General features: G+C 33.8%; 1 long non-coding RNA gene across 1 annotated transcript; it reads left to right on the forward strand.

Moving 5' to 3' along the window:
- Positions 1 to 17,977: 17,977 nt before the first annotated feature.
- Positions 17,978 to 21,434, forward strand: LOC140005312 (uncharacterized). Its single transcript, XR_011813118.1, has 2 exons — positions 17,978 to 20,251; positions 21,115 to 21,434. It is a non-coding gene; the product is annotated as an uncharacterized lncRNA (long non-coding RNA).
- The last annotated feature ends 541 nt before the right edge of the window (positions 21,435 to 21,975 follow it).

Consider the following 21,975-nt stretch of genomic DNA (forward strand, 5'->3'; position numbering starts at 1 on the left):
CCCACTCGTATTTATATTTTTATCTTGTTCATATCCTCAATTTATTTCCTACATGTCCATATTGTTAATATCCTTACTATTATTGCCTATTATTTATTATTTACTATTATTATTATTATTATCATTATTATTAGTGTTATCGTCAACATTATTATTTACTACTATGATCATTATCATTGTTGTTATTATTAGTATTATTATTAGCATTATTATTATTATTATTATTATTATGACTATGATAAATTTATCTCACCTCGCCTACATTAGCCTCATAAGGTTAAATTAAGATATCCCAAATTTTTCTTTAATTATCTTAGACGTAATTAATTAAATATAAGTTTTACATGACCAATACTTCAATTCTAACAATTACTTTAAATTGGGTCATGAATTTTAATACCTATGATAACTTATAAAAATAGACTAGTTATATTCAAAATTTATTTATTAAACATTTATTTATTTTATCTTGTATTTGGTTAACATCTAAATTATCCCTTTTTCCTCTTCGGGTTAGAGCCATGGTTGGCCAGAAGGCCAACCAGTTTCTTTTTTACCATGGTCGCCAGACTCTCTGGCGACCTTTTGTTTTCATTGGTTGGCCAAAAAGGCCAACCATCTTTCTCCCCCCTTTTGTTTTTTTTTTATTTCCTTTGGGTTGGACCCATCGGCCAACCATCCTTGACTTGGTTGATCAATGGCCAATTCTTTCATTGAGGTCATTTGTGACCCCAAGGCTTTCTGCCGTTGTTGGCCTATTGTCAGCAACACATGCTGGCATTCCTTTTTTTTTTTTTTTTTTTGTTCTTCGTTTGGGTCTTTCGGCCAACCTTGCAATTCCTGTTTCTGCCGCTAGTGACGACAGCTCACTCTTTTCTCCCTTGTTTTTTTTCTCTTTTGTTGCGTTGCGGCAACAACAAGTCAACGGCAGCCGCCGCTGCTCTTCCCTCCTTTTCCCTTTTTTTTCTTCCCTTTAACTGATTGGGCAACCTATTCATCCCAAGATTATAATCTATCACCCTATTCCTACTAATCCAAACATGAATCCTCCTAATTTCTTATAGAAACGCACATATCAATATGTATATAACAATAATATATATCCACAAAATCTTTAGGATAATTAATGTAACTACTAGAATTTAAATGAGGAGTTTTCACATGAATTTGGGACTTACAGGTTTAGGTGCCTAGTTACTTGACTGATTGACAGTGACGCCTTCTTCTCTTTCTCTACTCTCTGACGGCTCTCGCTCTAAGGGGAAGCAGACAATGAGGAATGATTTTTTTTTTTTATAAGTGTGATAAACCCTAATAACCATCCACTAATAGATGGGTTAGATAAGAGTTTTAACTGCTATGAACTTTTACCCTATCTTATCTCATTTCTATCCCTCAATAATCCTTTAACATATCTTACAATTATTTTTTACTTTTACTCCTAGTAAATATCCATTTAGTTAATTGGCAGAAACAAAATTGAGCCAAAAATCGTGGATTTTACATTCTACCACTCTTACAAAAAATTTCGTCCTCGAAACTTACGTACCTTGATAAAAAAAAAAAAGATAGGGATATCTATTCAGCATGTCTTCTTCTAACTCCCACATTGCTTCTCGCGGTGTATGGTTCATCCATTGCACCTTCACGTAGGGTATGGTCCTTCTCCTTAGACTTGATCTTTTCGATCTATGATTCTCAAAAAAACTTCTTCTATTGACAAGTTCTCCCTCACCTCAATGGGTTGATTTTCCAAAATATGGTTCAGGTCTAATACATACATTCTCCGTTGGAGGACATGAAAAACATTATGTATTCTCGACAAGCAGGTGGAAGAGTCAATCGATGCGCTAGGAGTCCAACTCTATCTAGTATTTCGGAAAATCCTACATACCTTGAACTTAACTTATCACTTCTTCCAAATCTCATTACTCCCTTGGTGGGGGGATACTTTCAAATATATATATATATATATATATATATTTCTTGGTTGCAACTCTAAAGGTCTTCTCTTTAGATTTGTCCAACTCTCGTTTCGGTCCTACGCTACCTTTAGTCTTTTTTGAATAACCTTAATCTACTCCAAGGTTCTTTCCACCAAATCGAGACCAGTGATCAGTTTCTCACTTACTTCATCCCAATATAAGAGTGATCTACACTTTCGCCCATACAACGCTTCAAATGATGCCATAACTATCCCATTATGATAGTTGTTATTGTACAAAAGCTCCATTAGTTTTACCAACCTATCCCAACTATCCAAAAAGTCTAGAATACAAGCTCTTAGCATACCTTCCAAGGTCTGTACGATCCTTTCTGACTGTCCATTCATTTGGGGGTGGAATGTGGTATTTAGTCTTAGGTATTAATTCCTATAATCTTTTGGTAGGTCGACTGAAATCTAGACATGAATTTAGGGTCCTAATCCGACACTACTTTCACAGTTCATTTTAGATTTGATATCACATTCTCTTCCCCTTTCAAAGGTTTCGTCCTCAAACCCTAAAAGACATAAACATCAAAATAAGTTAACAAAATTTTCGATGTTTTTGCAATTCACCTTGGGAATTATTCTTACAATGTCTAAATCGGATTCCCTTATTTAATTCCATCAAGTTTCTGCTGCGCACTCTTATTTTTTTCAATACCTTCCATCTTCATATTTATATAGTTCAGACGAACATAATATCTCTTACAAATCCGACGTTCTAAATATCGGTTTATAACGCTCTATAACTATCAACCTATAGAAAAAAACCAGAGACTCTAACAGTACCATTTCTTCTTTTGTCACACATTTTATCACAACTTACTTATCCACTATCACAAAATAATCCTTATCTCGATATATGGGTTCCCGCCCACTGTATTTGTAATTGGTGATGGAAATCACTTATTTCTCTCAAATTTCATATCTATCTCATTTCAAATTCCAAAGAGATCAATAATACCTCAAATAGCATCACTCCTATTTTCAGATCTTATAACCTAAAAATGTCATGGGAATCTTGTTTCCTTTGATCATTTTTTTTTCTAACTCAATTCAATTTTTGAAAATATTAATATCTCAAATATCATTTCACAAACTTCTTGATGATACAAAAATTTAGAAAATTTTATACAAAAATTATTGTCAAATTCTCATATTTGAATATAATAACTTTATCATAACTTTGGTAAAATATTTATCTATGTATAGAATTTCGAACTCATACAGGTTTAGAAACTGAAAGTGTTTGGAATACATAGGTCAACTAATTATGCTTCTTACAGCATTAGAATTTAGAGTACCAAGAGAATTTATCAAGAATTATTGTTAGATTTTTCTATACGATAAGGAAAAAAAATATTTTTTTTTTGTAGAATACTTTTATTTAAAACTCTTTTGAGATTGGGTGAGTATAAAAAAAACATTTTGCACAAGATTGTAGGATATAATTATTCAATATAGTTATTCTTTTTTTTATATAGATATGTACATAAATATTTAGAAACTATAGTTACCAAGCAACTGTAAGGTAAATGTATATATTTAAAAATTCTGATTAAAAACTATTTGTGCAAATAAAATTTTGGTTTCACCGTTTATTCATTTTTTTTAGGTAAAAAGTATGTAAAATTATATATTGTAAGAAATTTATAAAATATTTATTACCTGATCATGATGTAATAATACCAAAACTAATAATATCAGCTAGTTTAATAAGTGTCTTGAGCATTAGATCTAATTATCGTAAACCTCAGAATAAGTCAACAAAATTCCAAGATCCAACGTGTATTGCTTGCGTTCGATGACATCATATTGTTAATCATTCATACTTTTGTTCTGCACTTTAATTTCCTCAATATTTTCATTTTTCTCTATACTAGACTTCAACTAGATATAAGATTATCCATAGATCTAACATCCTAAATGATAAACTTGAAATGTACTATAGAGATCAAAACTTACAAAAGAACATCCTAAATACCCTTTTATTATTTTTTTTTTGGTAAGTGTCAATCATATCTGGCAGGTGGGCTTGGTTATCTTTTCAACTTAACATATACATATAGTCACTACTTACTTACTAAAAGTAATCATCATCTCAACACCTGAGTTCATTCCAGTAAATTCGTAACCTAAAATTCTAATACCATTAAAAGTTATGAAGCCATTAATTTTCTTTTAATCCCTTATCCATTTCATTCCAATTCTCAAAATCACAAATATCTTCAGTATCTTTATACATGCTTCCAACAATCACCACTTGAGCTATAATACCACAAAATATCATAGGAATCTCTTGATCTGTTTGGCATCTCCTTTCCATTTCCAAAATCATTAATATCCAAACATCATTTCTCACATTTCCGGATCATAAAACCTAAGCTCTGATACAACTAACAAATCACAGCAATCTCTTATTCCTTTTGATCTATTTTTCCATCTCCTTTTAATTTCCAATAGACAATAATTCAAGTACACATAATATTTCCTACACGTCCGACATCTTAAACGTAGAGTGTACTACCAACATTACATCCAATAAAAGGACATCATAAATACCAATCGTACCAATTCAACTATTCACACATGCAAATTTTCAAGCCTATTTATTTAGTCACAATTGATCATTTCCTAGGGTGTACTTCATCTAAAGAGTAAATCGTACCTCAAACTCTGTTATCATTAAATATTATGAACATCTTTTATTTCACAATATTCTATCCAACCTCATTCCCATTTTCCAAAATCACTAATATTACAAATATCATTCAACATACATCTAGATCGCATAACCTAAACTTTGATAGCATTAAAAATCACATGAATCTATTATTTCCTTTAATTCTCTTTTTCTTTTCATCTCATTTCAATTCTCAAAACCCCTAATACCTCAAAAACCATTTCACATACTTCCGAACCATATAACCTCAACTCTGATACTACTAAAAATGTCACGCCCCGAGCCCGCACGTGCCCGTCACATGACATCCACCGTACTCCCAAGTCTCACTCAAGAATACAAGGCTACATTAACTAGTTTAACTTAAACAGTACTAAATAAAGTGCGGTACGAATTACATATAAAAGAAAGTCTACGAATATTCAAGACGTTCGTACATTTATTCTCTGATTGAAACAGCAGAAACAAAAGTAAATAAGACTAACAACTAGAAGTAGCTAGGCTACCAACTTCTATTCATCCAAAGCTAATAAAAGTCATCCTCAGGGTTTTCTATGTAAACCAATTCATACTCTTCAGAATCTGCAAAAATAGTAAGAAGTGGGTTGAGCGACACATCGCTCAGTAGGTAATATTTACCCTTCTGTTGGACCATGCACTCTTAATTTTATAGATACATATATATATATATATATATATATATATATATATATAGGTACAACTCAAATCGTTTGCATATCATTCACATCCATAATTTTGAAAGTAACGTTATTTATAAAGCAATCAGTAGTAAAGAATGACAAGCAATCTAAAAGCATTTTATTGATAGTTGTACATGAGAAATCGTAAAGTCATAAATCATTTCATCTCAAGTCGCAAATCTCTTCATATCCATTCGTAAATCAACTCATATCAGCTCATAAGTCTCATTTCAAATCAGTTTATAAATCATTCCATCAGATCGGCTCATAACAAGTACATGCAATGACCGGCTACTGAGTACTCAACCTAGAGATTAGACCCCTTCTAGGTGGGCGACCAATAGATTTCATGACTATCGATTGATTTCATTTCATTCTTGGGTCAATCGGCTGAACTTTATACCAGACTACCTTGACCTTGTCAATCGGCTGGGTTTTATACCAGGCTACCATGATTTTATCAATCGGTCAATCGGCTAGGTTTTATACCAGACTACCATGATCTCACCAATCGGCCGGACTTTTACTTGTCAAAATTCATTTCATATATCGTATACATAAATCTTTGCTTTCATAAAAGATTCAGCTCATTTTGTATATAAGAAACATATCAAAACATTTCAAATAAGTCACATGGTCTATTTTTGTATAGTAAAATATAACTTTCATAAATATCCAAACAAAGCATTTAATCAATCACCTTTCGAATCAACACAACAAAATAGGATTGAAAACAAAAATTTCACTTTACACATTTCAAATCTCAGAAGGGTAAGTACCACCTACCTTTGTTTAGCTACTCGAGTGGAACTACCTTAGATCCTTATACCGTACCTATCAAATACATGAGTTCCCTAATTAGTTGTTACTTCCTATAGATGTATAAATACACAAACTCTGAGTAAGTCGAAAATTCGTTTCTAGACCATCATATGGACCCTAATAGCATCCTTCTAAATTGGATGATTTCTATTTTTAAAAAGAAATTTAATTGGGAAGGTTCTCTTTTTAGTAAAGTTTCCTAATTTAAAAGAAAGTAATTATTCATAATCATGCTTATTATCTTGACTACTATCTTATTATATCTATTTATAATTTATAATTATTCATTATTATTATTATCGTCCTCGTCGTCGCTAATTTACTTTATTACCACTTATATATATGTGTGAATTAGTTACTATTACCTTTTCTTTTATTTCTACTTTTATGCGTGTGTAAGCATTATTATTATTTATGTACACATGTACATTTATATATATATTGGCTTATTACAATTATTATTGTCTTAATTTATCCGACTCGTATTTATATTTTTATTTTGTTCATATCCTTAATTTATTTCCTCCATGTCCATATTGTTAATATCCTTACTATTATTGTCTATTATTTATTATTTACTATTATTATTATTATTATCATTATTATTAGTGTTATCGTCAACATTATTATTTACTACTATGATTATTATCATTGTTGTTATTATTAGTATTATTATTAGCATTATTATTATTATTATTATTATTATTATTATTATTATTATTATTATGACTATGATAAATTTATCTCACCTCGCCTACATTAGCCTCATAAGGTTAAATTAAGATATCCCAAATTTTTCTTTAATTATCTTAGACGTAATTAATTAAATATAAGTTTTACATGACCAATACTTCAATTCTAACAATTACTTTAAATTGGGTCATGAATTTTAATACCTATGATAACTTATAAAAATAGACTAGTTATATTCAAAATTTATTTATTAAACATTTATTTATTTTATCTTGTATTTGGTTAATATCTAAATTATCCCTTTTTCCTCTTCGGGTTAGAGCCATGGTTGGCCAGAAGGCCAACTAGTTTCTTTTTGACCATGGTCGCCAGACTCGCCAGTCTGGCGACCTTTTGTTTTCATTGGTTGGCCAAAAAGGCCAACCATCTTTCTCCCCCCTTTTGTTTTTTTTTTTATTTCCTTTGGGTTGGATCCATCGGCCAACCATCCTTGACTTAGTTGACCGATGGCCAATTCTTTCATTGGGGTCATTTGTGACCCCAAGGCTTTCTGCCGTTGCTGGCCTATTGTCAGCAACACATGCTGACATTCTTTTTTTTTTTTTTTTTTCTGTTCTTCGTTTGGGTTTTTGCAATTCCTTTCTCTGCTGCTAGTGACGGCGACTCACTCTTTTCTCCCTTGTTTTTTTTCTCTTTTGTTGCGTTGCGGCAACAACAAGTCAACGGTAGCCGCTGCTGCTCTTCCCTCCTTTTCCCTTTTTTTTTTCCTTCCCTTTAACAGATTGGGTGATCTATTTATCCCAAGATTATAATCTATCACTCTATTCCTACTAATCCAAACATGAATCCTCCTAATTTCTTATAGAAACGCATATATCAATATGTATATAACAATAATATATATCCACAAAATCTTTAGGATAATTAATGCAACCACTAGAATTTAAATGAGGAGATTTCACATGAATCTGGGACTTACAGGTTTAGGTGCCTAGTTGCCTGACTGATTGACAGCGACGCCTTCTTCTCTTTCTCTACTCTCTGACGGCTCTCGCTCTAAGGGGAGGCAGACAATGAAAGGGAGGAATGATTTTTTTTTTTTGATAAGTGTGCTAAACCCTAATAACCATCCACTAGTAAATGGGTTAGATAAGAGTTTTAACTGCTATGAACTTTTACCCTATCTTATCTCATTTCTATCCCTCAATAATCCTTTAACCTATCCTACAATTATTTTTTACTTTTACTCCTGGTAAATATCCATTTAGTTAATTGGCAGAAATAAAATTGAGCCAAAAATCGTGGGTTTTACATTGATAGAATATAAGAATTAAATTTTGGACAAGTATTTAATACCTATTGAACACTTGGCTGCAACTTATAGTAATATCATGCAACTACTTTACATGTAAGATGCATTTTGGATGGAATAGTATATGAAATGCTATATAGATTTCACATTGACAGATATAATTTATTGGAACTATTTGTCGCCTAGTTGAGATTATACTCATGATCATGGGGACCATTATCATGCATGTCTATATATATATGTACACACTGGTTATGTAACTCAGAAGAAGTATATATTGGACATAAACTTGTATACTCATGAAAAATTGAAAAATGTTAAAAATGCTATTAAGAAATTTAAATTTTTGTCCTTTTAAATTTTAGAAAATTAGATTTTGCTACTATAGAAAATTTAAAATATTTAGTGATGTTCTTGAATAATTTAAACTTTTATCCAAAAACAAATAGGGGGAGTTTTCGATAATATGGAAGGTTAAATCATCTAGTTATTCACTATTGTAAAATTTTCCAATCTCAAAGAAGCTCTAGCAATCAGAGGGGCGCTCGAAATGGCTCAGTTTGCAGGATGGACCACTATAGAAGTCCAATCTGACTGCAAGCATGTAGTGAGCCTCATCAACACGGACAATGTCCAGGACTGTAGTCTTCAAACAATCCTGGATGACATTGACGTTCAGAAGAGAAATTTTGAAAGCTGCACTTTCACTTTTGTACCTAGAACGGTAAATCAATGTAGCCATGAATTAGCACAATTTGCAGCAAAGGCAACTAGAAGCTTTGAATGAGCATAGATGAAACAGAAGCTCTACATCAACAGAATCAGCAGCGAAATCCTGAACATGGGTGCTTGATATTGAGGATAGGAATAACTAGAGATATGACAAAGTCTTGCTTCGGTATTGGGATTACTTTGCAGGAAGGAAATCAAGGTGCAAAAAGAGGGTGGACACTACGAGAAAGCAGTTCAGGTTCAGGACTGCTAGACGAAGCAACTGCACTGAAGCTAGCAATGTGTAAAGCTGCGACTTTGCAATTCAGGGATGTGCAATTTCAAGTGCCAAACCGACAGCTCCTCAATCAGGTTCGAACAGCAGGTGTAAGCGATATCAGATTGGCTACTGTTGTGGACGATATTTTACAACTCAGAGATTTGTTTCATAAGTGCTCCTTTTGCCTAGTTCATAATGATAACAATCAACTAAGCACTAAGCTTAGTAAATATGCCTTGGGCATTATTCTAGATGAGGAACATTGGTTTCCTTAGTGGCAAGTAAAGCCGCTTGTAAAGTTCATTCGAGCCTTTGCTCGTACTTGTAAATCTTTTGTCAAGTAATACAACCAATTATCGTTTCGAGAAAAAAAAAAACTAGAAGCTTTGAATGGGAAGGTTCTTTTCCAATTTGGCTTTCAAGTCTAGTTAGAAAGGATATGGGGGTAGTCACCCCTTTTTGTAATTAACTCTTGTATTTTCAAGTGTTGATATATATATATGAGGTTATCATTTGTCAAAAAAAAAAAACATGGTTTAAATTTACTTTTGTTATAGTTAATTTGCTTGTGGATGAGTATGTTTTCAAGGACTAAACTTAACCAATAAAAGCACATTATTTGGTTCAATCCAAATTTGTAAGTTTTAAAAAATTAAAAAATTAAAATATCTAAGAAAAAGAATCGAAACTCTACGGAAGGTTTAGGTAAAAACACCTTGTTAGGTGTATATAGACATAGATTTCTTACAATTTTTATTTGGAGATTGACTTGTACGAGACTTAGTTGCACTTTCATCTAAAAAAGGTCTTTATAAATTATGGTCCATAACTAAATGGTTATACTCATAGAGAAGTGATAATAAAGTGGCGCTAAAATTTCAAGTGGGCAAAATTCGGTGAAGAGAATAAACAAATATTCTATTGCAAAGCTAATTTCAAAAGTGGCTAAATTCTACTATTGTTTTCAATTGAAGCCACAAGGAGACGAGAAACTATGCTTCCATTCAAGATTAAATCGATTGTAAAGCAAATTTAGCACCGTAAGGGCAGAGAATTTCTTCTTCTCCTTTTGTATGATGAAATACTAACTAGGCAAAAAAGCCAATTTAGAGCACGAGTTACAAGTTATTAATGAAAATGCATGTTAAAGGAGAGGCTTGCTTCATTGTACCCTTTTTGCGAGCTTCCAACTGCATTAAGAAACCTGAGTTGTTTGGGATATAGTATCCAGGCAACTGTTGGTAGAATCATATCACAATTCACAAGAATTTGTGAAAACATTCTAGTCTAGATATGCCTCTTTTGAGTGGTAACGTTAAGAATGATCAGTTCTTTTGTTCATACGTGTAGAATGTTTGCAATTAGCCATTAGGGATTTAGCAGCTAGGTGGATATTTTGACTTTGTCCAGAAATTTTCTAATTCCTGTCAACCATTTTGCAGGTTAAACCTTTCGATATTCTGTGTTTGGGTAAGAATTAGATATTGCCAGTGAAAATTGGAAGAGTTATATTCTTAGGATTCATACTTTGCTGTAGACGTTTTTTAGATTGTAATCATCCAACTCTACTTGGACGCTCTATGTTGTCGGTTAACCCCTGTGCTTCTTTTGCTGAATGACATAATGATTACTTTCAGTATATAGTGTTGTCTTTAGAGAAACTCATGGGAAATTTATGAAGCCTTAAAGCTCTGTCCTCTTTTGTCCTTAAGAAACTTGAAAGTGGTCTATCAGACTGGCCTGTAAAATCATTGTCCAGTCTCCTTAATGGCTTTTTAAGGTTGTGACCAGATTCGGATCTTTATGTTTTCTATGCCAGATTCCAAGAGCTCCAGGTCAAAGTTTACATGCTATCTTTTCATGCTCAAGTTTGTTGCTTTGATCGTTCCCTTTGTGGTCCTTTTTTCTACCTTCTCTCTGATGTACCCTTTTCTCAATCCAAGAGCTTCGTCTACTTGCTTCCTACCTGTTTATCAAAAGTGACCATTCTCTGTGAATTTGCATATCGTAGATTCAAAGTCCATCTGTCTTCTTTCTCTGTAATTAGGAGTATTAGTGGAATTTGATCATTTTCAACCATTATAGTGGGAAATGACTTCTTTGAGGATTTATATCATCAATTTATTTATTTGTGACTTGTCAGGTATAAGATGGTGAACTTACAAGCCAATTTTGTTGAAGTATCAAATAAATATACAGTTAGCTTATTGTAGTTATTCACTTCATTAATCAGAAAAGTACTCAATGGTCATCTTATCTGATCTAAGCAACGAGGCAAAAAGAGAAAAAAATGATAAAACTCCCTGAGTGTTGTGAAGGGATTAAAAAAATCATAAACTTCCTCAAGTGTTGTGAAGGGAAAAAGTAGCTTTTTCCCTTCACACGCCAAATCTCTTATGACAACTAAGTCGTGAGTGGGCAACTTTTGTTGCACTTGAGTCTCAATATTTTTGGATAATATATGAAGGGTGTTGGTGGCATACAATAATGTAGAGAAGTTGTTGATGCTAGTTCAATTGCAGAGAGATTGGGATAAATGAAACATAAAGCTCTAGTAGTTTATTCTATATCCACCAGGAATAGTAAGTTTTTGGATGCTGTTGCAGACCATAAGATGCATAGGCAAGGGAAGCATGAAAGTAGTGTTATATTACTATTTTGACCATTCAACTACTTATAAATCTGCAAATAAACACTAAGCTTCAAGAAGTCTATGGTTTCATTGTTTTATGACATTCAAATGTTAAGTCTAGAAGAAAGCAGATTTGCATTGGGTTAGAAGTTGACATCTTGTTCCTATCCATGTAGACTCAATGACTGGATTTGATAGGTTTGTTTTAATTTCTCCATAGATTTCATTCCCATACTCTATTGTGTTGTGAATGTTTCTGTCGTTTGATTGTATTACATTTTAGGCTCTACACACATGACCCGGAAAGAAAAGAAAGAGCTGGAGAACAAGAAGGTTGTCTCTTTGGGCGGAAAGGTAAAAATATTGGATTAAATAACTGCATCTTTTGTTTGTCTCAAGCCTCCCAAAGTGCAGAGATTACCCCTTGGTGTTGCAAGATTATCAATGAAGAAAGGAAAGGAAAGAGAAGAAAAAATGTGACAAGAGGTTGGTTATGCATGTACATCTTCATTTTGTTAGTTGCTAAAAAGCACACTTTGTTTTTAGAGAACTAACTCCTAGACCTTTTTAGAATTTGATATTTGGACGCTTTTTGAGCAATTATGGTAGAAATGCTAAAAGGGTAGACAGGCGCAGGCATGAGGACATAGTGTTGAAGTCAAGTGTAGGTCAGTATAGAAATGGTGTGCTTGACGTGATACATTTGTTACAGCATTCTGCTCCTAGAGTCGATGACTGCAGGCATGTTGCTGATAGGAAAAAGAAGAAAAATGGTGGTAAGAAAAATCATGGGAATGGGGGTAGGAAGCATCGGTAGGACATCTGGAATTGTGGCAGGTATAGATATCCTGTTGTAAACTTTTATTGCCTAACTGGCCATAGCTTTTGCATTTAAGTTACATTTACCTTTTGATGCAGATGCTCTGCTATACTGACGCTCTTTAGCGAATTTTGGTCCCCTGTGGTCATGTTTTCTGCTATTGCTTATTTGTCTTTCTGGGTGGTTGGTTCTACAAAACCATGGTGCATTGATATTGATAATTTGCCAACCTTAATAGAAGTTTGTGGTTCTGTGCAAAAATTGCATGTAATTGTTCAAGATTTGGTTTAAGTGAAAAGTTGATTCCACTCCTTAGAATGGTAACTTTTATAAACTGCTACTTCTACCTAACATCTTTTTGTAGGCCAGAGCAGAAATGGAGATTTAAAAATTTTAAAAAAAAAAGAAAAGAGTAATGGTGAAAAGCTGCTCATCAGAATCTGGTTATATTTCTAAAATTTCTATTTTCTAATTAAATTTGGAATTGACAGCTTATGCTCAATAGTTACAATGTTCATTTTTTGGTCTTGGACCCTTTCTATTCAATTTCTTATTTCTGATTTATGGTAATACATTGTTGGACTTACCAGTGGCTGTGAGAATGTGAAATTTGACATGTAGGGGGACAAACTTGTCGTATTGCTCTAGAAACTAGTACTACTGGTAAAATGAAAAGAATATGAATCAATAATCGCATAGTTTTGAAAAAAAAAAATATTATCTACCAATATGACATCAAAGTAGGATTTCTGCTTCATCTCTGTTTTCATCACATTGCTGTAACTCTAGGAATTCTTTGCTACCATAGCTTGTGAAAATTGGTCATACAGGTGGTGACCCTTTTTTAGCTGCAATTTTTTCTTAAATTGTTGTATTGGGCAAATACTAAATGCTTTGAAAATTTTGCGAAACAGGCTGCGAAAACCTCTGTAGAAAGTCTCTGATGCTTGATACTGATTCAAATGGGTTTTCTTACATGATATCAGAAAACTAGTAAAATTGAAGTTTAGAACAAGGTGAGGAAATGTTGTATTTTATATTCCAACAATAATGACATATATTTGGCTTTAAAATATCTTGAAATTTGCTAAGTCAATTGAATTCTTAGGACTTTACATTATGTTTGCTTGATTTTTCCTACTTTGGTGATTGATTTGATACATTGCACTTTAGAGATTGGGATTGGAACATTTTAGGTTAGCAATTTACTACCAGTCTTTTGGTTCAAAGCAGGACTTATAATAGGAGCCTGTAACTGATTAAACCAAACTATTTCTTTCTTTGTCAGATTCGCTTGTAGGTTTGGTCCTCTCTAACCTTTTGCTCCCTTAACTTTTTAGTGCCCTCAATCCTTGCTCTGGTATATTTTTCTTTTTTGGCAGATCCTCAATCCTTCTTTTGTTTTTTTTTTCAAACTATTTGGTTCCCTCCGGTTCCTGTATAATATTGCTAATTCTAGATTTTTTAGTTTGTCCATATCTGTTAGATTGGGACCAGGGGCCAACATGTGATGGCCCATCATCAACGGCCAAAACGAAGCCACGTCGCAAAGTTATATCAGCTAAAGAAGACGGCGTCGTTTTATTGAGTGGCAATTTTAAAAATAAAAATTTTGGAAATGGATGGAGCATCATCGTCAAACGGCGTTTGCATAGAACAAATTTATCCTGCCCAAATTATTAATGAAAAGTCCATTTTTATCAGAAATCCCCATTTCACTTTTCGCATTTCCCAAACCCTTTCCCCGTTGTCTGCTAATGCAAAAAATCACTCCACAAAAGAACTGCCATTTCACTGCACAAAATCACTCCCATTTCACTCCCCATTGTCTGCTAATTTCCAAAACAACTGCCTGAATTTCTCCTAAAGAAGACCCACGGTGTTTTTTGGAGGAGGAGAAACTGCATAATCCAAGGCCTTGGGGTGTTGCAATAGTTGGAGATTTCAGATTTAATCGAGGCCAACTGGTGGCACAAGATCAACGAATCCGTTGAATGGCAAGATGGGATCTTTTACACTCTCTGCGCTGCCTACGCCCTTGTCTCCTTTGTTGCCCTTGTAATGTTTATCCGCAACATTGATACTCTTCACTTCTTTACATTTTTTTTTTTAATTCATTGGGGTCAAAATTTTCTGGGATTTTTGAGTTAATTTCTTATTTTAGTGAGTCTTGAAGTTTCACATTAGTTTTCGTGGGATGGATTGAAGAAATTTTTGAGCTTTGTTTATTTCGAGTTGGGTAGCTCAGCTGAGCAGTTAAAAGTGTTGAAATTATGCTTGTAAAAAAGTTATCGTTTTTATTTTTCTTCTTTAGGTTGCAAGCTTAGTTAGTTTGCGTACAACATATATATCAATTTGTACACATAAAATAACAACATGTAAATGCTATTAAATCAAGAGATCACCGTAATGTGTACCAACTAAAATACACCGTGTACCAGAATAATAACATGATGTCAAAACTAAACAACGGGTGATAAATAATTGTAACTTGTATGATTTAAAAAATAAATGTGAGCAAATAAATTAATCTATAAAAAATTTTATCCAAAGGTGTAATCATGTGTCTAAATGCAATAACGATATTTCAAAACAAAGTAACCAGTGGTACATGATATCAATCAATGCGTACAACATATATATCAGTTTGTACACATAAAACAACAACATGTAAATGCTATTAAATCAAGAGATCGCCGTAATGTGTACCAACTAATATGTACAAAATGTGATATTACTATGTTAAAAATAAATAACATGTGATGAACATCCTATCACTATTTGTGTATAATATGTACATTTCAAACAAATATTATAACCAATTTGTGTATAATATCAGTATTTACATACTTTACAATCATATGTACACACTTTATAACAATGTGTACCCCCTTTATATCAACTTGTAACATAACAAATGCATGTATGTAAAATACACTTTTACATAGCGTAAGGTTCGACAGAGTTCTCAAAATCTATACATCGTCTTTTGTACCGTTTGTGTAGTTATTTAAGTTGGCCACATTGTTAAGTTGTTTTTACGCTTATGTTATTTTATTTGTACACATCCTCATTCATTTTTTGAAACTCTGTACGGAATCTTTATTGTACAAGTTAACCGTTCTCTGTAAAAGGATAATGACACACTTTTTATAATTTTCAAATCATGCTTCACTAGATAACACATTTATTACAATCAAATTACATATAATATTAGCATTTACCTTGGACAGACTTCACCATGCAGTGGATTTCAGATGGGCCGCTCACAAGTCTCGCCTATGCATTTGTTACTCGATGAATATCTATCTCAGGCATCCACAAGTTAAATCGGCATGTATTGTTGCTGCAACGGATCTTCACAATTATCTTGTGTACACCTCAGACAAGATGCCCATTTTGATAGGGTTTATTTAAGAGTTGGAAGAGAAGAAAACAAAGATTTATGTCTATGTTATGCGAAATAGTTTGTTGAGAGGAGAAGAACAGAAGGAGCTGCAGCGACAATGTATTGTGTTCAGAGAAAACCCACTACCGCCATTTTCTTCCCACCTCTTTTAAGTTGAAAGAGTTTTAAAGTCCGCCGATCGTACCAAAAGTTGATTTTCAAATTTTGATTTTGAATTTTTCATACCCTTAACGGCCAGACCAAACGGAGTTAAAGGTCAAATTTCTATTAAAGCTATAATCCTCTATACTCATCACCATTTTGTTCCCCATATTTTTGGCCGTTAATGATGGGCCCATCTAATCTTTGCCATGAAAAGTTTTTGGACGGTTGTCTGACAATCGTCCAGCCCCTGGTCCTCAGATTGTCATCAATTTACCGGCTGCAGAAGTTATTGGCATTCTGGTGATTACTTTCTTCAAAGCTCAGTTACCACATCGGTCAATGATTGGAATACGGCAAGCATCAAGCACTCTTAAGTCTCAGATGATTCGGCTGCAAATTTAGTATTTAGAGGGGGAATGAAATCCGCTACTTTCATCTTCTTTTCCAATTTATCATACCTTAAAAGCTCATTTATCTATGCTTAATTGGTGTCTGATCTGCAAGCTTGCATTGCTTTTCATTGATTTCGAGTATCAGTCATCAGAACTTAGTAGTTGTTGGTGTTTGATGTTATTGTAGCAGTTAACCTACATGTAGGCATATATGGAAAGATTGTATTTTGCTTTGTTGGTCCAACAAATGGTATGTCAATCAATGTTTTTACTTTTTTTTTAATTCCTTTCTAGCGTCTTTTGTTTAATTAGTGTCTATAAGCAGCATATATTGATTAACTGCATGGATGTAAGATACAATAGCAAGCATTTAAAGGCAACCAACCATCACAAATTTAATGGTCAAAGGCAGGACTGTGTGTATCCGGTGCAACAAATGAACCGAACTCTTTTTGCCCCTTCATTTTGTTGGCCAACAGCATCTAGCTTTTGTCCTGCTAATCCTTTTCATTCCCACAAATTCTGATTCCCCTTGTATTGCACTTTTCTTGGGGTGGTTCTATGGCTGGAAAAATAAGTTTCACATCTGTTCCTTTGGTTTCCTTCAATTACCAAAAAAAAAGGGAAAAAGAAAAAGATCATGGAAAATAGTTTTGCTTTAATTTAAACATATAAAATTAAGGTCACTGAAAATGCTCATTCTTTTCATACATCTGAATTTTCCGAGCAGATCACCATTCACTTGAGCATCTCAAAACTCATAGTCCTTTGAAACAATGTTCATGTATTGAAGAGTACTGTTGATAATTTGACAAATGAATGGTCTATCTGCATGTGGTTTTTTTTTTTTTGGTCGATACAGAGGTGTCCGAGTCAATTCTTATGAGACCCGATTAATTCCCTGCGACCCGGGCCCGGCGCTCCAACCCGGCCCGAACACGTTAAGTCCGCGGAGGAATCCAGTGGAGCGGAGACTCGAACTTGTGATCTCAAGGTTCACTAGTGAGAGGCGCCTATCTGCATGTGGTTGGTAGACAAAATATTTGGGTGGTAATTAAAATCTTAAATTTGTTTTCGGCTGGATAGATTTTACTAAACTTGTTGCACCACAGTATACATTTGTTTGTAGGTGAAGAAAATCTTGTTGCATTTTAATGTGTTTTTTCATGGTTTCCTTATATCCAAATCTTTACTATACTAGAAGCCACAGTTGGGATTGCTACAGTGAAAATGGACCGATTATACTGTGATTGTTGTGACTTTGAGGGGCGTTTTGGTCTTTTGCCATTCGGTGGCAATGGTTCTACTGGAATTTCACGCGAACGATTTCGGCAGTCAGCAATTTCTGCTCACAATTTTGGCAGTCAGCAATTCCTGCTGGTTAGTGGGCGGTGGGCGGTCAGCAATTTCCTTTGTTTTCTCTTAACTTTCTTCTTCTTCTTAGCTTTCATTCTTCTCTTAGTTTTCTTTGGCAGCTTCGGAACCGATTACTTTCTTTGCATTCTCCGTTATCCTCTCTGACCTCCTGTCCTCTTAATGAGTTTATTCCTTTGAGAAATTTTCCTCTTCCCTTTCACCCTCCTAATCCAACAAAAATTCTATATCCAAACCACCTCTCATGGAATCTGTTATAGCAAAATTCATAATGCAGGCTATAGTGTTATTTTTGTTGTGGTTCATGAATTAGGTATGGAGGTTATGGACCCATTCCATGGCAGGGCAACTCGGATGGCAGATCTGAGGTTGGAACAAATTTAATAGTTTCCCTCACTTGCATGCAACTGGGTTGCGGCCTTGGTACCAATCCTCCCTCTTGGCATTGAATACTGAGCCTTTTCACGCATTATTTTGCTAATTTCCCAACTTTATTTTGGAATGTTGATAAAGTTTAAAATTCAAAGAAAGGTGTGGTGTAATTGTATGATTTTTCAATTATTAAATTCACTCTGTTTTTTAATATAAATAATAGGATTGCAAAATTATTGGTGACTATCAGTTCATCATGACGGCTTTTGTGAGAGTTGTGCTTCCAAGATCCATGCATGAGTAGAACAATTAGTTAAAGGGTCATATGATTTCATTAGAGTCGACTGCTATACATCTGATGCAATCCTCATTTATGAAAATTAAGTGAGCTTATACCGGTCAAGTTCAGTACCAACATGAGCTCAGTCGCAGCTTCACAATTGTTTTAAATCATAGCAATTGCGGAGTTATTAGGCACATTCTGACTTTCTTCTTGTCATAATGTTGCTGGAATTTTTCAAGTTAGTTGATCATTGAACTTCAACAATGATAAGCTATCACTTAGGATAGCTCTGCGTTCTCGTTTCCTCTTCTGTCTCTTGTGGTATTAAGAGTTGAAAAAGCATGGACATTGTGTAAGTTGAGAGCCTTCATATCTGAATAAAAACCAAAGTAGAAAAAACATGACCTTTGCATTCAGGAAAGCATTTGTGCTAGCAAGATTGGAAAGTACATAGCAGTATCCATCTGCTATTCTATATTTTATGATTGCCCAGCTTTATAATGATATGCCCTCGATATTGTTGAAGAAATATGATATATTCAGTTCAAGCTATTGCAAATTTGGAAAAAAAAAATCATTAAACCAACTAAGTTTGCATATTATTTTTAGCTTTTAGCATAATAGTTAGCTTAGAAGAGAAAAGAAGGTGAACTTTTGATCTTGTTTGGATTTAAGAAAGAAGTCAAAGGATTTAGGACATTAGAGATGATTCAATGCTCTACAACCAGTGTTTCAAATACAAACTGGGCCTTTTTGAGAACTTATATAACTGCAGAGTAGGTTTTCTCTTGCTTGCTTTGTCCAGGTTGTACGGAGAGATTTCCTATAGTTTTTTTCTCAAAATATTTTGGGAAATTTAGAAAAGAATGCTATTGAAATAGAAGAATTTTACATTATTTTGCTGGAAGTTTTGTTACTTCCTTTTTTTCTGTGGTGGATTCTAATTAGTAGCTAAAAGATGATATGTTGAATTGGAATTTAATATAGTCATGATTAGAGGATAAGAAACTTTCAAATGTAATTTACTGGTCAAAAGAAAAATTTTGGCGATGGGATTTGTGGTGTGAGATTCAAGCTCTTGATTGCCTTTGTGCAGCAATTGCAAATATGATATATTGAAGGGACTAAACACGTTGCAGGCCTTCCCTACTCACATTGCAGAGAAAAGATCATACTTGTAGACAAGGAGAATGATCCTTTACCTTGCTGTAAAACATGCTTCAATTGTTTTGATATTTGGAAATGCAATGATAGTTTCTTGCTTTCACAGTTTTCTTTTTTTTTTTTTTTTTGGGAACAATTTTGCTCTTATGAGCTGCACATGGATCGACTAACTCTACAAGGAAGTTTGTTCCTTGCTTATGATTAAGTATATGTGATTACAATACTGCTGCAACTTTTATGCAGAAATGAAACATGCCTAACATTTCATATTTTATGAAGGCTGTCACACAGTATCCTTTACCAGATCTTGTAAGCTCAGTTCCAACTTTTGAGCTTCAGTGAAATTCACTTCTGTCCGCGTGGGGCTCTTGGATAGAACCTTGCACCGATTACAGCCACGCAAATAGAGTTCAAGGGAACCTTGCACTCTGCTGCAAGCGGCTGCCCAGTTGTTTCTTGAATTCTTAGAATGGTTAGAGGGTCCTTTTAGTTCTGCCTAATTTTAAGCCTTACTTACTGATTAATGCTATATTAAGATGTTAGATAATCTGATTTCAAGGTCATGTTTATCTGTGCAATTAGGAAAAAATACACACTCACACACATGACTACTCTATCTACCAAAGAAAAAAATACACAAACATAACAGCAAAATAATGAGTCTCAACTACCTGACGCATGACGTCAGGGCTGAAAAACTAGTAGCAGTAGAAAAGTCTCTACTTTATTTATGTTTGTAAAAGTTGGGGTGGCTTTGTGGCTAATCTGCCTTTTGAGCATGCCTCCCAGATCAAAAGTAAGTGAGTTTTTTTTCTTTCTCAATTTTGTGTTCGTTGTGATTGTTTCTCTTCACATTCTTTTTTGGTTTCTTCATTAATTAAGTACATTTTTTAAATCTTGTACATTTGAGGTCCTCGAGGACAAAGGATTAGATGAAATTAGATGATACTAAATGGATCAATCTTTGGCACAATACATATACAATGGTGTGATGAAAAGGCTCTTATTTTTGAGATGTCTCAAATCCTATCTAGCATTGGCCAGACACTGTTATTTTGACTAAAATTAGAGTTGAAAAAAAAAATTTTCACATTTGACCACCACATAGTACATATTCAGGTATGACATGGAAAATTTTGGCATTTGACTTTATATTCTTATGGATACAAGAGCTAGGGAACACAACCCTACAAAAACTTGCAAAGACCATTGACCTTGTTGGCTTTATATTAATTCTTCCACATGTTTCAAATTCAGCTTTTCGTGAAATCCTTGTTTCTTAAAAACTAATTCCATTTTCCTTGCAACTACAAGAATTGATACGGAATTTTGCAGATCAACCTGGTGTACTATCTGTCCAAGAAAGTGATAGCAAATATTTTGAACTAGAAGCTAGAGAGGTTGAGGCTGAGGATTCCAAAATGAAGTTTCGCACTATGAAAGATGCAATAGGGGGTCAAATAAGCTATCAAGATTTGCTCTCATGGCACCTTGGTTTTGATTAATGAACTAAGTTATAGCAAATTTCATGAATTATCTATCTTGTAACTGCGCAAGTTTTTATAGTGCCACTTACTTGTGTGTTTTATATTTGAACAAAGTAAATATATTATTTATGTACTTTTATGCAGCAAAATGAGAGCTTTTAGGTCTAATTTAAGAAGAATGAAGTAATTTAGTTTAATTTGGAGTTTCCCACTATTTCAAGTCCAGGTTTTATAAATAAAAAGGTCAAAAGGGCCACCCACACACTAAAAATTTCAACTGTTAAGGGGACATTTGTGAAGAATGTCTCTCCAGTGACTCATCAGATGTTCAAGCAGCCAAAGGCTATGTGCCCATAAACTTCTGAGTTTCAAATTTGTCATCCTTAGATTATTATTTTGAACCATTTTAGATCTTTAGTAATTTCATCATCCAAAATATCATTTCTGACAGTTTGGAAATTATTCATAAGATGGACACAATGGGAAGATTCAACTTTTGCAGAAAACATAGCCAAAATATTCCCCAGAACTTTTACTCCTTCACCTTGTCCAAATATTTGGCCCTTGAACCAAACTACTCTTGCAGAATTGAGTAAAATGAGATTGCCGGACTAGATGAGTTTAAAACAAAAGTTTACCTGAACGTCAGCTATCGCCTTCTGCTTTCTAGGAGGCATAGTATATAAAAGTAAAATTCAGATTAGCATCA

The sequence above is a fragment of the Coffea arabica genome, chromosome 4c (assembly GCF_036785885.1).
Source record: "Coffea arabica cultivar ET-39 chromosome 4c, Coffea Arabica ET-39 HiFi, whole genome shotgun sequence".
Lineage (NCBI taxonomy): Eukaryota > Viridiplantae > Streptophyta > Magnoliopsida > Gentianales > Rubiaceae > Coffea > Coffea arabica.